The sequence below is a fragment of the Schistocerca americana genome, chromosome 1 (assembly GCF_021461395.2).
Source record: "Schistocerca americana isolate TAMUIC-IGC-003095 chromosome 1, iqSchAmer2.1, whole genome shotgun sequence".
In the NCBI taxonomy this organism is placed as follows: Eukaryota; Metazoa; Arthropoda; class Insecta; order Orthoptera; family Acrididae; genus Schistocerca; species Schistocerca americana.
Genome location: NC_060119.1, coordinates 181,024,367 through 181,042,705, shown reverse-complemented (window position 1 = coordinate 181,042,705; position 18,339 = coordinate 181,024,367).

Genomic DNA, 18,339 nt, shown 5'->3' with positions numbered 1-18,339 from the left:
CAGCGCTCCGAGTGGCCTGGCAACGTACTAAGATGTTGTTACAAGAAACGTTTCACTTCTTGGCCTGCAGTTTTTTGTCTAAAGATGATACAAAAAAATAACACTGATGGCGACTGACAGTCAATCGCTGACTCACAGACGCATACCTCATGACAGCTACAGCGTCGTTTTCTGATGCTGATGCTCTCCTGTCCTCGAAAGCTGTGGTGGAGTAAAATCGCGATATCTACCTCGTTAATTAAAGAAAATAATGACACTCTATTGGTTGTGAACTATAGATTAAACCTGAAGAAAATGCAAAAAAGGTGGAAAATTGAGGAGATGGGACCTGGTTAAACTGAAAGAACCAGAGGTTGTAGAGAGCTTCAGGGAGCGCATTAGGGAACGATTGATAAGAATGGGTAGCTTTGAAGGACGAAATAGTGTAGGAAGCAGAGGATCAAGTAGGTAAAAAGACGAGGGCTAATAGAAATCCTTGGGTAACAGAAGAGATATTGAATTTAATTGATGAATGGAGAAAATACGAAAATGCAGTAAATGAAGCAGGCAAAAAAGAATACAAAAGTCTCAAAAATGAGATCGACAGCAAGTGCAAAATGGCTAAGCAGGGATGGCTAGAGGACAAATGTAAGGATGTAGAGGCGCATATCACTAGGGGTAAGACAAATACTGCCTACAGGAAAATTAAAGATATCTTTGGAGAAAAGACACCGACTTGCATGAATATCAAGAGCTCAGATGGAAATCCAGTAATAAGCATAGAAGGGAAAGCAGAAAGGTGGAAGCAGTATATAGAGGGTCTATACAAGAGCGATGTCCTTGAGGACAATATTATGGTAATGGAAGAGAATGTAGATGAAGATGAAATAGGAGATATGATATTGCGTAAAGAGTTTGACAGAGCACTGAAAAACCTAAGTCGAATCAAGGCCCCCGGGAGTAGACAACATCCCATTAGAACTAATGACAGACTTGGGAGAGCCAGGCCTAACAAAACTCTACCATCTAGTGAGCAAGATGTATGAGACAGGCGAAATACCCTCAGACTTCAAGAAGAATATAATAATTCCAATCCCAAAGAAAGCAGGTGTTGACAGATGTGAAAATTACCGAACTATCAGTTTAATAAGCCACGGCAGCAAAATACTAACACGAATTCTTTAGAGACGAATGGAAAAACTGGTAGAAGCCGACCTCGGGGAAGATCGGTTTGGATTCCGTACAAATGTTGGAACACGTGAGGCAATACTGACCCTACGACTCATCTTAGAAAATAGATTAAGGAAAGGCAAACCTACGTTTCTAGCATTTGTAGACTTAGAGAAAGCTTTTGACAATGTTGACTGGAATACTCTCTTTCAAATTCTGAACGTGGCAGGGGTAAAATACAGGGAGCGAAAGGCTATTTACAATTTGTACAGAAACCAGATGGCAGTTATAAGAGTCGAGGGGCATGAAAGGGAAGCAGTGGTTGAGAAGGGAGTGAGACAGTGTTGTAGCCTATCCACGATGTTATTCAATCTGTATATTGAGCAAGCAGTAAAGGAAACAAAAGAAAAATTCGGAGTAGGAATTGAAATCCATGGAGAAGAAATAAAAACTTTGAGGTTCGCCGATGACATTGTAATTCTGTCAGAGACAGCAAAGGACCTGGAAGAGCAGCTGAATGGAATGGACAGTGTCTTGAAAGGAGGATATAATATGAACATCAACAGAAGCAAAACGAGGAGAATGGAATGTAGTCGAATTAAATCGGGTGATGCTGAGGGAATTATATTAGGAAATGAGAGGCTTAAAGTAGTAAATAAGTTTTGCTATTTGGGGAGCAAACTGACTGATGATGGATATAAATGTAGAGAGGATATAAAATGTAGACTGGCAATGACAAGGAAATCGTTTCTGAAAAAGAGAAATTTGTTAATATCGAGTATAGATTTACGTATCAGGAAGTCGTTTCTGAAAGTATTAATATGGAGTGCAGCCATGTATGGAAGTGAAACGTGGACGATAAATAGTTTAGACAAGAAGAGAATAGACGCTTTCGAAATGTGGTGCTACAGAAGAATGCTGAAGATTAGATGGGTAGATCACATAACTAATGAGGAGGTATTGAATAGAATTGGAGAGAAGGGGAATTTATGGCACAAATTGACTAGAAGAAGGGATCGGTTGGTAGGGCACATTCTGAGGCATCAAGGGATCACCAATTTAGTATTGGAGGGCAGCGTGGAGGGTAAAAATCGTAGAGGGAGACCAATAGATGAATACACTAAGCAGATTCAGAAGGATGTAGGTTGCAGTAGGTACTGGGAGAAGAAGAACCTTGTACAGGATAGAGTAGCATGGAGAGCTGCATCAAACTAGTCTCTGGACTGAAGACCACAACAACAACAATGACCACAAACGAAACAAAATCCTGGCTCCTACGTCTATGGGTGAATAAATTATAAAGAAATTTTAAAAGGTTACAAAAGGTGCGGGACAAGATATGCCGAGTTAACATGACGAACACGGGTTTTAACTTCATCACAGGACATTATTTAACTCTGGATTTGAAAACAAAGTCGATTTATTGCTCTAGTTCAAAACAAACTACCGGAAGGTTGGGTCTCGCAAATGATTAAAGATAGTTTAGAAACAAAACAATTCACAGCTCTACTGACCAGTCAGAACACGATGACCACCGACCTACTGTCGATATAAATCTATCGAGACGATAGCAAGGTCTGCAGGCGAGGAATGAATGCTAGTCAGACACATACACGATGCATGTAGTATCAGTGGCCCAGCTGTCCATGTGTGTAATGGCGAAGGCGCTCGATCTATCTGAGTTTCACCGAGGACAGATTATGATGACCCGGAGGCTCGGCACGCGTATTTCGGAGACTGCACGATTTATTCGGGGTATCGAAGAGTGCTGTGGTGAGTGTCTACAACACATTACGAAATCAATGTGAAACCACGTCCAAACGTCGTGGGGCTGGACAGTCATCCGTCATTACAGATGTTGGACATCGAAGGTTGGACAGACTGGTAAAACAAGACAGACTGCGAAATGTGGCGATGACGTCAGAGTTTAATGCTGGGCAGATTACAAGTGTATCTTAACAGACAGTGCACTGAACACTCCCTAATGATGGGCCTCCGCATCCGACGACCCATGGAGGTGGCAATGTTAACACCACAACTGAAATGGGCACATGACCATAGGCACTAGACGGTTAAGCAGTGGCAGAGAGTTGGATGGTCTGATGAATCCATATACCCTTTTCATCATGCCGATGGGAGGAGAGCAGCTCCTTGACATCTGTACTGCAGGACGGAGACAAGCTGGCGGCCGCTCCATTGTGGTCTGGGGAACATTCACATGGGCATCCGTAGGTCCAGTGAAACACGTGCAAGGCACAATGACGGCTATGGAGTATCGTGCACTGGTTACAGACCATGTACATCCCTTCATGACGACCATGTTTCCCGACAGCAGTGACATTTTTCAGCAAGAAAATACGGCATGCCATAAGGCCAGCAGTGTGATGGAGTGGTTCGAGGAACGCAGTGGGGAGTTCCAATTGATTTGCTGGTCCCACAGCTCATCAGATCTGAACCCGATCGAACACATTTGGGATGTGACTGAAAGTGGCGTCAGAGCTTATCATCTCCTTTCCCCGGAAGTTACAGGAATTAGGTGACTTATGCGTGCAGATGCGGTGCCAACTCCCTCCAGTGACTTACCAAAGGTAGACGTACCGGCAATTAGACAGGTGGTTTTAATATTTCGGCTGATCACTGTACGTCAGTCCCTACTCACTCGAAAAACGGTATAACAATAAAAGTCACAGTCCCTTACCGCCTCAGCTCACATAAATTAGTTTTCTCGATTGCTTGATACACGCCACGATATGATATCGCTCTCGTAACTTTACTGATGGTGACTGCGGAAGGTTCTATGGTTATTTGATATATTCCCTGATGTTACTCCTGCGATCATCTTCTAAATATTCTTGCTTGTCATTTCTTCTCCTGATGTCTTCTGCTCATGTGCTTACTCTTCTGAGTAGATTCCAAAATAAATTGGCTGAAGGAACGTCAAAGATCACTCACGAAAATGTGTTGAGAGAATCGAGGTTGAACGAAAAAGAGATGAATGGAAAAAAGAAGATTATCATAACTTTTTGTGTGTTGACGGTCCAAGATTTGATACGTTACTGGAAATGATTATCTCCAAACAAAGACATCCCAATACATAGGCGCTAACCATTCCTCTCTCCCCTCCCCCTCCATGGAATCAAGAGCCTCGTATTTTTTTATTCATTATAAAATTCTGATGAACGGTTAAGAAACGATTATCCCTGATTCCACAAAACTCATCGTTTAGTCAAATGTAACACTTGACTACAATTAGGCAATAATATGGCTGTAGTGATTGCTGTGTAATTTTCGTTTATTGGTTGTAATCTACCTATGACAAATACTAGGTGAATAACCATCAGTTGTCAGAGATATGATAGGGTTTTTTTATGCATCCTCTATAAAATTTACTTCTTGCGGTATGACAAGTCTTGAAACTTGCCAAGTCCTTCACATCAAAAATGTTAATATTAGAGGCTTGCCCACCTCCATCCCCGCTTGGATGAATTTCTATCGCCATGATCAAGAAACACAATACTTCAATGAGAAACGCAATTCCACCAAGTCAGCTCTTATCGATTACGCTATAATACTTTTCTACTTAAAATTTACAAGTGGAGTTTTTTTCCTTAACGTGTGCGAGGTATGGTTATGGAAACTTATTATGCAACAATATGTGCACAAAGGTTTATATTCGGGTAAGTACTGTATGCAGACACACATAAAGATCTACATGCACTTTTGCTCATAAGATTGCGTTAGTTGAGTTTTTTAAAGGATTATTCTTCAACGAAGTTTCCTGCATTTTCTGAGCAACAATTCACTGGAATTCATTTTGTACTCATCTGTTCTAACATCCAACAATGTCGACAGTGATTTATACATTCCGAGGCACTCTAATACTGTAAGTAGGCTGTTTAGGTTTTTTTATTGGTAACGCCACCTCTGTATGAAAATCACTGGCTGTGCTGTGTGCAGTCTGTGGCTGCTTTACATTGTTGTAATACTCGCCATTGTAGTGTTAGGCAGCTGGCTGTGAACAGCGCGTAGCGTTGCGCAGTTGGAGGTGAGGCGCCAGCAGTGGTGGATGTGGGGAGAGAGATGGCGGAGTCTTGTAATTTGTCATGAACTGCTACATATATTATGACTATCAAGGTAAATACATTGTTTGTTCTCTATTAATATCTTTCATTTGCTAACTATCCCTATCAGTAGTTAGTGCCTTCCGTAGTTTGAATCTTTTATTTAGCTGGCAGTAGTGGCGCTCCTTGTATTGCAGTAGTTCGAGTAACGAAGATTTTTGTTAGGTAAGTGATTTAGTGATTTGTGAAAGGTATAGTTTAATGTTAGTCAAGGCCATTCTTTTGTAGGGAATTCTGAAAGTCAGATTGCGTTGCGCAAAAAATATTCTATGCCAGTTTAAGCACAGTCTTGTATAATTGTTCAAAGGGGACGTTTCATATGTCGACCCTTAGCCGAGGATACCTCACTGGAATCTTCTGATTTTTTTCTTGTAGTTTGCGTAATTAGTGTAGCTTTTGTTTATTGCTAGCGCGTAATTATAGAGAGAGTTTCCATTGTAGTTATAGTTTTTCATTGTTGTACAGTAAAACAGTTGTGGCATGCATATAGATTTTCACCAAGTATTTCGCAGCTGCGCTTGCAATTAAGTAGACATTATTTCCACTGCTATGTTATTTTATTTTGCTCTTCAAATTGTGCTTTTCTGTGTTATCGTGTGAAATATTGTGGAAATTATGGCGTGTGAAAAACATAATACTAGGCTCCAAAGTAAACTGAGAAATGACAGTGAAGACGAAAGCAGTGTGTTAGCGCCGCAGAGTAATGAATTAACTAATGTTCAAAGTAGTAATTTCGTAATTGCGCATAGGGAAATGGAGCGGGTTGCAAATAATGGTGTACACAGTGAAACAATTAGTGAACAGGGAAGCATTATCGATCGATCGGTCGGCAACAGCTCGCCTCAGGAATCCGAAATGACAGGAAACAATCTTGCAAATACTGTAGATTCAGGTTTTGGGTCCTCACCGTTTTCTCAAATAAGTCAAGACACATTTTCTGTTTGTCAAAATGTGATTGTTGCCGGTGCAAATGCACTGCCGAAAAGCATAGAGGAACAGATTCCAGACACTAATAAATTATTATTGCAATTAATGCAACAAATGAAACAAAATCAGAGACAAACACAGCTACAGTTAGACACAATGGAACAAAATCTTAAAAAATTAGACACAATGGAACAAAATCTTCAAATGTTAGACACCACGCTTGAACACACACGTGAAGATTTAACTACCGAGTTACATAACATCGAATCGAAATGTCAAAAAGTCTGTAATGACGTAAAAACACAAATTTATGAGCATTTCCAACCTATTTTTTCGAGTCATGCAAATGCATTACAGAATCACGAAGCAACCATAAAAGAACTGCAAAGTATTGTTCATGAAAATCACGACACCTTGCAAGCTAAAATTGACTCAGTTGCATCTACCGATTCGGTTACGCAACTTGCAAAAACTCAAGAAAACTTAAAGGACACAGTAGATTCGATTTCAACACAAATGGACACTCTGAAACTTGGTTCAGAAAAACACACTGAGGAAATGTGTTCACTATCGGAGAAAGTAGCCGAACTTTCGGATCAAGTCACTAATTTATCTACGAAGGTAGATGATAATCTGAATGACACAGAAGAGTGCAAACAAATTAGGAAATTCAAACAAAATCAGAATGAAATTAATACGCAACACCAAAGAGAAATCCGGGAAGTACAAGATCAGCTGACACAGGTAATACAAGAATTACGTATTTCAGAGGACACTCGCGCCCCAATACGGGAAGAGGGACATACAAATACGGAACAACCACAAAGTAATAACACAGCACATTTCGGAAATTATGAAAGAAATTGGCAAGGTGCACCGAATTTTGAAATGGAACCGCCGAAACGACGTAACAATGACCGATATGCGACTCGCCGACATGATGACTTTGACTATAAGCTGTTCATTACTACACGTAAATTCAAAACATTTAAGAATTCTAGCAACGACATTCATCCACAAGCGTGGCTCCATCAATTGTTTTCCTCCCAACAGGTCATTAGAGCACAGATTAGAATTTATGTGTGGCTACTTAGAGAATGAACCAGCTGTAAGAATGCGATCGGTCATTCACGATTGCCACAGTGAAGGAGAGTTTTACCATGCCTTCCTCTCAGCATATTGGTCTCAAGCTACACAAGACCGAGTAAAACATAGCATCATGATGATGAAACACTTTGAACAATCTGAATTTTCAAGTCTTGTCAAATATTTTGAAGACATGTTGCATAAGAATCAGTACCTGTCAAACCCATACAGCCCCTCAGAACTCATCCGCATTTGCTTAATCAAATTGCCTGAACATTTACGACATATTATTTTAGCAGGACGTTGCAAAGACGACATTGAAGCTTTTCAGGGACTGTTGCAAGAACTAGAAATTGACACAGGCAGTCGCCGGATGCGAAAACAGGAAAACAATCACTACAGGTCACATACGTCACAATTCCGCGATGACAGAAACAATAATTGGACACGACAAGGCTACTCTCACAACACATATCGTGACCAAAACAGACACCACCCATATGACAACCACTGGCAGAGTAATAATAGTTACAAAGAAAGATCACATTTCCGTAGTAATGAATATGACAGAGACAATCGTAGAAACAGACAATATGGCAACCAGAACTATTATTATCACGGGAGACAGAATAACTTCAGACGCAACAGTTCAGCGCGCAGTTACGATTCAGGGAGAAATTCTCCACCACTTAACAGACAAGAAAGAAACTACAGGAACTACCGACATGATGACAGACGATGTGATCGTAACGCAGACCTGAATTGCATCAGAACTGGCGGGATTCAAACAGAGCAGGGCACTTTCGACAACGTGAATTTGTAGAAGCTGGGTCTCCTAATCCCAATAACAGCGCGCGCCAACAAAGAGACAGGCAATGACTCACACAGCAGGCAGCCGCGTGCGCCCGCTGGCTCCGAGAAAAATAACATAGACGCTAACCTTGAGAAAAATTCCAGTATTCTTTATCGACGTATACCGCATGATAATTGCGTTCAGGTTGAAACTCTGCGTACTAGGAAGAGTAAAGGTTTACACCACATTTCACATGTAAAACCATTTATTGAGAGATAATCTGAGATAATCTGCTTTTTAACTTTGTCTTTGCCATAAAACTTTTCACTTTACATTACTAGTATGTTTTGTCAGACTTAAGAAACTGTTAACATGCAACAATGTTTGAAGTTAAATATTCAGTCAAGAACCAAGAGAACTTATTTCAACAGAAATTGCGAATGCATTGTTATAGTGAACAGACGACACAGTGTTGTTATTTGTACATTCTTGCTTGTTAGTTGCACTATTACGTAACGACTATAAGGGTTACATACTTAGAACATATACTGGCACTGCTAATGAGATTTTAATGCAACATTTTGGTTTACTTGAAAATACATTCTGGATTTAAAGTACTTTCAGTGAGATACCAGATGACACAGTGGTTAGTTTATGTGACAGCTACACGATTTTATCACGACGCTACTAATGTGTGACACAATTTACAATGTTGCTTTTGCGGTGTATCTGTTTTATATCTGCACAGTTTTTCTGAATTCTTCTGGAAAGTAAAACATGTTTTAGTAGTAACATTTGTGGTATAGCTACAATGAGACTGCCTTTTCCGTAGCACAACAATACGTCACAGCACAGTACTTTCTTCATCACGGCAATAAGCGTAATAACTAAGATATCTATTCGCAAAGCATTTCACTTTTGTTTATCATGAGGTAAGTACATTGACTTCTGCAGAACTTTGCTTACAGAGGACGATAACTACGACACTTCCACAGAATTATCTTACAACAAGACGCACATTTAGCGCTACAGGACACGCATTTGAGTGATTAATTTTATACTTAAAACATTTATTTTAAAGGTTTTTGAATTACAAAAAAAGTTTTTCGTGGTACATTTTATTCCATTGCAATAATCTGTAACACCTGAGGATATAATTACATTTATCCTCAGGGGGGTACACGCCTACTTTGTGTACCATGTGTTTGGCAAGCACAAGGAGCCCTAGCTAATATGGTATTTGCTTATACAACTTTACACATCGGTACCATATTTCTCTAACACAGAATTACACAGCTATCTGATTATTTGACAGAGAAACAAACATTTTTTTTTCTACATATCTCTCACTGTAGTACAGGTCCTTCAGATTTTGAATGAAAGTGCAGGGCGTCGGTGTTATTATCAGAAAAATTTCACCTTCCTGTGATTTGGTTTTAAAATGTATATATTTCCTTTTTTATTGTCCATCTCTTTTTTTTAAATTTAAAATAGAAAGCAGCCCCAATTTTATTTGTATTTTCAATTTCTTTTTTTAACTCGCTTAGATTGTATAGAATTATACCGCTGACAGCCCACTCTCCGCCCATATGGAGCGAGGAGGATGAAATGATAGTACAGGAAAACAAAGCCCGTCTCAACAGCCGTCGATACTACTTGCCATACTATTGCAGAAGGATCGCTATGTCCTATGTGTTTTATTATTTTGCCCTGGTCAACAGTTTTGTTGCGTTGGTTGTAGCGTGCAATGGAAATCGGATCAGATGAGAAATTTCAGCATTTAATGCCGCCTCTCTGCATCAGTGGCTACAGAATCGTGTGTAGGTTTGCACCAAATGAAGTGTCCAGATGAGAAATTTCTTCATCCGATGGCACAACATTTTCTCCAGTGCCTACGGAATCGTATGTTGGTATGAACTAAATGCAATGTATTTGTTGCGAAGATTATTTCGTAGATACGAGCAGGAAAATAAAACGCCATGATAATATTTTTTGTTGATCCAAATTATTTTTATTTTAAATACTAGTCAAGTAGTGAGAAGTTAGAATCGATTTTTCAAAGTATTCATTACTGTATAACTGTTGGAGAGAACTTAAAATCGTTGTATGGTTGCTTACAAACAGTCGCTAGTCTTTACTGAACATAAAAACAACAATATGAGAACTGCGAGTGCGCCTTGATGCAAACCACTTTTTGTTATTTCCTCACTTATTTATTTCCCAAACTAGTTTCAGTGACACATACCGCCATCACCAGTGGGTTCTTTAAATATAAACATGCAGAAATAGCATAGTTACACAAACACTGTAACACATTATTAAATTTTTACTGCTTGGTTTTTCAGTGTAGTTTTCTGTGGATACTTTCATACTATCTTATTTATTGCACGTTATAGCATGTTTTAAGAATTGTTGTCGCTGTTTGCGGCATATTTTCGGTGCTTCCTCTGTTGCCGTTTTCTTTTTTTTTTTTTTTTCGGCATAATGTCATCTGCAACTGTGTGAGCGGCTGTTACCAAACAAATACCAAAAGGTGAACTTACGTATGGCAGCGTTGTACACTTTTGATTGCGCTAGTAGTACGCATATAATTTTGGTGTGTACTATGCTGTTACTTAGAACATAACTGTTTCAATTATGATGCAGGCAATGGCCGTCTTCCTCCCAGCTCACGCAGTGGCGCTGGCTATTCTTACATTATATTTCAACAGTTAGGATCGAACTGTGCAACTAATTGTGCTTCCTGTTATTCTACACTTATTAATGACAGTATTTGACGTCTGCATCAAAGTCTCATGTATTTGTATCTAAAATGGTGTGCATTTTTGAATCAAAAAGCCTTTTCTTCTTGAATATTGTTAAGTTAGAACTGGCTTTCATAAGAAATTTGCGTTTATGTAAACTTCATAAGATAAAATCTGTTACTTTTTTTTGTTGGAGATCATCAGATGATGAATTAGACCCAAAAGCCGCGCGGGATTAACTGAGCGGTCTAAGGCGCTGCAGTCATGGACTTTGCGGCTGGTCCCGGTGGAGGTTCGAGTCCTTCCTCGGGCATGGATGTGTGTGTTTGTCCTTAGGATAATTTAGGTTAAGTAGTATGTAAGTTTAGGGACTGATGACCTTAGCAGTTAAGTCACACACATTTGAACATTTGAACAATTAGACCCAAAACATAACAGATAGTAAACAAATGCAGAGAAGTTTCTAGAATGAAATTGCTCAGTCTCGGTCCGGCACACAGTTTTAATCTGCCAGGAAGTTCATATCAGCGCACACTCCGCTGTAGAGTGAAAATTTCATTCTAGAAACATCCCCCAGGCTGTGGCTAAGCCATGTCTCCGCAATATCCTTTCTTCCAGGAGTGCTAGTTCTACAAGGTTCGCAGGAGAGCTTCTGTGAAGTTTGGAAGGTAGAAGACGAGGTACTGGCGGAGTTAAAGCTGTGAGGACGGGGCGTGAGTCGTGCTTGGGTAGCTCAGTCGGTAGAGCACTTGCCCGCGAAAGGCAAAGTCCCGAGTTTGAGTCTCGGTCCGGCACACAGTTTTAATCTGCCAGGAAGTTTCAAATTCAGAGAAGACTAGCGACTGGTCTTAAGCAACCAGACGGCCTTTTCAAACTCTTTCCAATAAAAATGGTTCAAATGGCTTTGAGCACTATGGGACTCAACTGCTGAGGTCATTAGTCCCCTAGAACTTAGAACTAGTTAAACCTAACTAACCAAAGGACATCACACACATCCATGCACGAGGCAGGATTCGAACCTGCGACCGCAGCGGTCTCGCGGTTCCAGACTGCAGCGCCAGAACCGCGCGGCCACTTCGGCAGGCTCTTTCCAATAGCTCTATTCATAATGGTTGCATGCCTCTGTAATGATTTAGTCCGATTTAGAGCTCATTACTTTATTGCTGTGATGGAAGGATGAGCCGGCGAGAGCGCTCTGAGGAAGTAGCCCGTGCAAAAGCAATCGGTTTGCCACCATCTTCATGCTCTGTGGAAGCCAGTGCAGCACTGGTCCTAACACGGAGGCTTGTGGTAGCGGGCTGCTGACCTGTCGCAGCGGAGATTCAGGTGGAGGGGAGCCCCGTACTGCGGCACACGGTACATCCGCTTCCCGGTGGCCCCAGCGCCGGCTGCCTGCAGTGTCGAAGATTTTGCCGCACGGGGACTCGAACACCGGCCGACAAGTCCGCCCCCGCACCGCGGCGGCCCGGCCTGCCGCGTGCCCCAGCCGCCGCCGCCGCCGCCGCTCTATCGACCGCCCCCGCAGCGGCAGGACCGACCTCTGACATTAGGCCCCCTGCCTCCTCCCACGCGCTCGCTTTGTCCCGCGGCAGGCCGCCCGTTTTGTCCCGTCTTTCCGCTCTGCCCGCCCCTGGACATCGCCGCAGTGCCAGCTGGTCTGTACTGTTCGACGTGGGAGCTGTTGCTGGGATGGCCACTTCGTGGGATACGCCAAGGCGAGGCTCAGGCACTTGTCGTTGTGTTGCACAAGCCACACGACGGGAGGAAGTCAGTCGTATGGCTTTGTGGTCTCAGAGCTCCAAGGGATTGTTCAACCACCTAACGTGAAAGAATTTTCTTATTCGGACCTAAGCAATGTGTGAAGGAATAAAAGGAAGGCTGTGTTCTATATGAAAGGCTTATTTCAATAGCAGCACAACTCCATTACCTCCACTTTTCTGTCTATAATGCTTCTTAAATTAATGAGCCAAACAAACAGAGAGAGAAGTTCATTTGTAGCAAGAAGCCATATGCTTGGATATTTATGGTATCTTAACTGCAGATTTTTCAGCGCTCATTTAAGTTTAGGACTCTGTATATCAATACGAAGAAAAATGAACTTGTACCACTATTGAAATAAGCCCTTCATATATAAAAATGGGGAAGAGTTGGAACGACATACTTCAGCTTTAGTTCGTGGTAGCTACAGTCCTCCTGCACTGAAGATTTAAATTTTGAGATGTCAAAATTCGATTAAAACCGGTAACAACAGCGAGTTAAAACTGTGATCTAAACTGTTTCGTTCCTGGAAACATCGTTGAAACTACGCAAGAACTAAATTGCAGTAGTTTAAAATAGGAACCCCTTCTGCGTGCAGAATATTAGTTTCTTATTTTATTTTTGCACCGAGACGCGTTTCGCCGTTTTAGCAGTGCGTCTGGATGCACAAGAAAATAAAAAAATCGATGTGAAGCACGCAGAAGGCGTTCGTCTTTTGAACTACTGCATTTTACGTAGGAATGTAGCTGCTGCGACAATGGGCACCACTTGAAAAATTTTTAGACTGACGTAACAAAAGTCTTGGGAAACCTCCTAATATCGTTTCGAACCTCGTTCTTCCTGGCGTAGTCGGCAACTCGACGTGGCATGGATTCAACAAGTCGTTGGAAGTCCCTTGCAGAAACATTGGGTCATGCTGCCTCTACAGACGTCCATAATTGCGAAAGTGTTGCCGGTGCAGGATTTTGTGCACGAGCTGACCTCTCGATAATGACCCACAAATGTTCGATGGAATTCATGTTGGGATATCCCCGTGGCCATATCACTCGCTCGAACTGTCCAGAATGTTCTTCAAACCAATAGCGAACAGTTGTAACAGCCTGGTGATGTGGGGTGTCGTTGTTTGCCAAATTGTCTCCAAATAGCTGAACATAACCAATTACAGTCAATGTTCGGTTCAGTTGGACCAGAGGACCCAGACCATTGCACATAAACACAGCTGACAGGATTATGGAGCCACCACCAGCTTTCACAGCGCATTGTTGACAACTTGAGACCGTGACTTCGTGCGGCCTGTGCCACACTTTAACCCTACAATCAGCCCTTATCAACTGATATCGGGACTCATCTGACCAGGCCATGGTTTTCCAGTCGTCTAGGCATCAACTGATATGGTCACCAGCCCAGGAGGGGCCCCGCAGGCGATGTCCTGCTGTTAACAAAGGCAATCACGTCGGTCGTTTGCTATCAAAGCCCATTAAGCCAGATTTCACCGCACCGTCCTAACGGATTCCTTCGTTATTCGTCCAACATTGATTTCTGCGGTTATTTAATGCAGTGTTGCTTACGTATTTGCACTGACAATTGTACACAAATGACTCTGCTCTCGGTCGGCAAGTGAAGGGCGTCAGCCATTGTCATGTCAGTGGTGAAAGACAGTGCCCTAAATCTGGCATTCTCGGCACACTCTCAATTCTCTAACGATTCCAGAATTAAATGTTCCATGCATCTAGCTGCAACTATCGTTCCGCATGCAAAGTCTGTTGATTCCCAGTGTGTGGCCGTAATTACATCGGAAACCTTTTGACATGACTGACCTGAGTGCAAATGACGGATCCGCCACTACATTGCCGTTTTATACCTTGTGTACGTGATACTACCACCTTCTGCGTATGTGATTATCGCTATTACAAGACTTTTGTCACCTCAGTGTATAATGAATTCTTTGTCTGAACACAGCATACAAAATTTTGAAAACTATATTTTTACCTCACCTAAGATCATTTATTGATTACTCTCGAGATTATTACTAGTGTGAATTTAGATAAACAGATCTACTATAGAGGCAAGTTTAGATGATAATCATGTTGAGAGAACATAAATACGAATTTGAGCAAGCTAAACATTCAACTTTAACAAATTTAAAAATAATCTTTTGAACATGCTAGTAGTGAATAGTCATGAAAATGCAAACGATAGCTTGGCACCCCTAACAAATTCATAAATATAGCACGTTTGTGCAGTTACAGGACTCGAAGTACGTTATCCAGTCTCTGCAGTGAGCATTCATTAAAGGCAACCAAGACAATTAAATGAAGCCCAGGGAGACACCGAGGACAATTTTATGCTGTCATAGATGACAAATGACTGGGAAGATCAACGGGGTGAATCGAGTCTTGGAAAGAGATCATAAGATGAACATTAAAAAAAGTAAAACAACAGTAATGGAATGTAGTCGAATCATATAAGGCAATTCTGAGGGTATTAGATTAGGAAATGAGACACTAAAAGTATTGCATGAGGTTTGCTATTTCGGAAGCAGAACAAGTTACCATGGCTGAAGGAGAATACAGGGTGTCCCATTTATCTTGACCACCCTCTCCTAAAGACCTATTCAAAAATGTATCACAGTGTACCATTCACTGAAACACAACGTTATTAATTACATAATACAACACTACTTTCAGCCCGAAATCACAAACTCGTCCACTTGCTGAAGTTGTCAGAAAACAAATGAAAAGTAAGTAAAAACATAACACAAAATTGACTTTGACTCTCCTGTACTATTGGCCAGGAGTAGAACATTCAAAGATGCTCAGAGTGGTGACTCTGGACACCGATACACTGGTGCACACGTTGAATAAAAGAATTATTTACCACTTCCAGTGTAGTATGCTGAATAGAATTACAAGCAAGCACGATACGTTCCTGTATGTCGTCTGGAGTTGTTGGAATATCGCGACAGACATCGTCTTTAACGCATCCCCAATGAAAAAAGACCAGAGGATTTAAAACAGGAGACCTAGCTAGCCAAGTAACTGTTCCTCCTCGACCAATACACCGGGCAGGATACCTTCGGTTCAGAACACGACGTGCAAGCTATGCATTATGTGCTGAACATCCATCGTGTTCCACGTCGGAGGTTCGAGTCCTCCCTCAGGCATGGGTGTGTGTGTTGTCTATAGCGCACGTTAGTTTAAGTTAGATTAAGTAGTGTTTAGGCTTAGGGACCGATGACCTCAGCAGTATGGTCCCATAAGACCTTACCACATATTTCCAAATTTTTCAATCGTGTTGGTTCCACATAAGCATTCTGGTTCTTAGTGGCACTTCATCCAGAAGAGGAAGAAGAATTCGTCGATGGAAGTTGACATATGCTCTGCCGTTTAGACTACCATTGATGGAATAAGGGCCAATAACTGTAGTACCAAGCATCCCACACCGACGTTCTCTCCATTGACGTTGATGTTCCACTTGTCTAAGCCAACGTGGGTCGTCGCTGGACCAAAAATGCATGTTCCTTGTATTTACCTGCCCTTTGTTTGAGAAGAAACATTCATCGCTAAATAGAACATTGGAGAAGAAGTTCGGGTTGACGAGGATTTGCTGCTGTGCCTACTGACAGAACTCTACACGGTTCTGGAAATCATTCCCATGTAATTCCTGATAAAGGTGTACTTGGCAAGGATGGAACCGGTAATGTGTAGAAATACGATGCACACTGGTTTTAGGAATGCCAATCTCGTGTTCAAGCTGTCGTGTACTCACATGTGGATTCATAGCAATGGAAGCGAAACAGTAACTTCGGCAGCTTCGTCTGTGCCAGTGCTACGACGATTGCGTTGTCGTGGGTTGAAACTTCCAGTTTCCTGAAGCGTCGCAATAAGACGAGAAAACATCTGTCGAGAAGATGGGTTCTTGTCAGGATATCGCTCTCTGTACGTTTCCGCCACCTGCGTAGCACTTCGCCTACCTTCAACAACAACAACAACAACATCCATAAAAGAAACGTTTTGTCGATGCAGTTTGTAGGAAGAACAGCCTTTTCTGTATGCCTACTCTACACAACAGTATTTAAAATGACTAAACTACTGTACTAAATGTACCCGTACATTTGAAAACAGTATTGCAATTACTCTTCTGCTAACTTAAATTTCCCGTAGATGCACGTGGATGTGTTCCATTACCCTGAGTACCTGCACTAAGCGCTGGGAGTGTCAACGTCAATGTTGTGTTATGTAAGTAATAACGTTGTGTTTCAGTGAATGATACACTGTGATACATTTTTGAATAGGTCTTTAGAAGAGGAAATGAATTACCAAATAAAAAATACAGGGTGCCATTTAAAAAAGTCGTACCACTGTTCATATCTTTGTAAAAAACAAAGCTACAACTAAAGCAATCATGCCGATTGATGTCCCCCTGAAGCTAAAGAACATTTTCTTGAAACATTTTGTAATTTGCATCTGGACAAACAGTTATTTATGGTGGTCAAGATAAATGGGACATCCCGTATATAAAATGCAGAGTAGATATAGCAAGCGTCTCTAAAGACTATAAATTCGTCAACGTGTAATAGAAATATGAGTGTTAAGAAATCTTTTATGAAATTATATGTCTTAAGTATAGCGTTGCACGTAATTTAATCGTGGACCATGAACTAGTTAAGACAAGAAATGAACAGCATTTGAAACTGCGACGCAACAAAAAAAAAAAAAAAAAAAAAAAAAAAAAAAAAAAAAAAAAAAAAAAAAAAAAAAACGCCCGCTCTTTGTTCATCTACTCTTCGCCAATATCCCTGATCTTGAGCCTCGTTTTTTGTTACGCTAAATGCATATTCCGTAATAATATTCTAAACATAATCATACATATTACTTTTAAATGCTACGCATTTTAATGCTGCGTCTGTCTGAAAGTTTATTAGAGTATTGTGTAAAAATCTGTAGCAGATCGGTGAAGTACTTTTCGAGAATTTTGGTAACAACATTAAACAACAACTACTGGCATAGATGAGGAATACAATCGAAGCGAAAAAATCTATGGAACAACTTGACTAACAGCAGGGCTCGAGTGACTGGGGCCATCCTAAGGCACGAAAGAAAAGTTACTGTGAAAATGAACGCATGTTTGGAGGTTAAAACTGCAGAGAAAGACTACGGCTTGGCGACAGTAAGTAAACGCAACTGAGTGTATGTTTCCATAGTTATCCCGTGTAAGACTCTTCAGCTATAAACAAGCTAACATGGAAAGCTGCATCAAACGAGCCTTCAGTTTCAAGAACACCATGACCACAACAACAACAATAGGTACATTCCAGAAAGTCGAGATATGACACATGCAAATCAGTAATGAACTAATTTTAACCTATGGAGATGAAACATTGACTAACTGAAACAATTTGTTTGAATGCAAAATCATAAGAAAAATATTGGAATTCATATTATGGAGCAATAATTATGTCTGGAGAATATCAGATATAGGTGAAGTTTGCAATTTTTGCAAAGAATCAGGAGTTGCAGTGAGCATTTAACCTTAAAGATTATAATGAAAAGGGCGTGTTCGTGTTATTAAAACACCACCGAACAGCAGTGTCAAGAGAGTGAGTGAACAGCTCGCCACTGGAAGGTGACCTTTTCGAAGTCCTCATGAAAGATAGTTTGACAATAACCGAAGAGATTTGGAATCTTTAAAGCAGAGTACAGTGGACAATTACTTATGAGGGCAGAAGAAATACACACCTGCATGGCTTTTATAGCTTAAA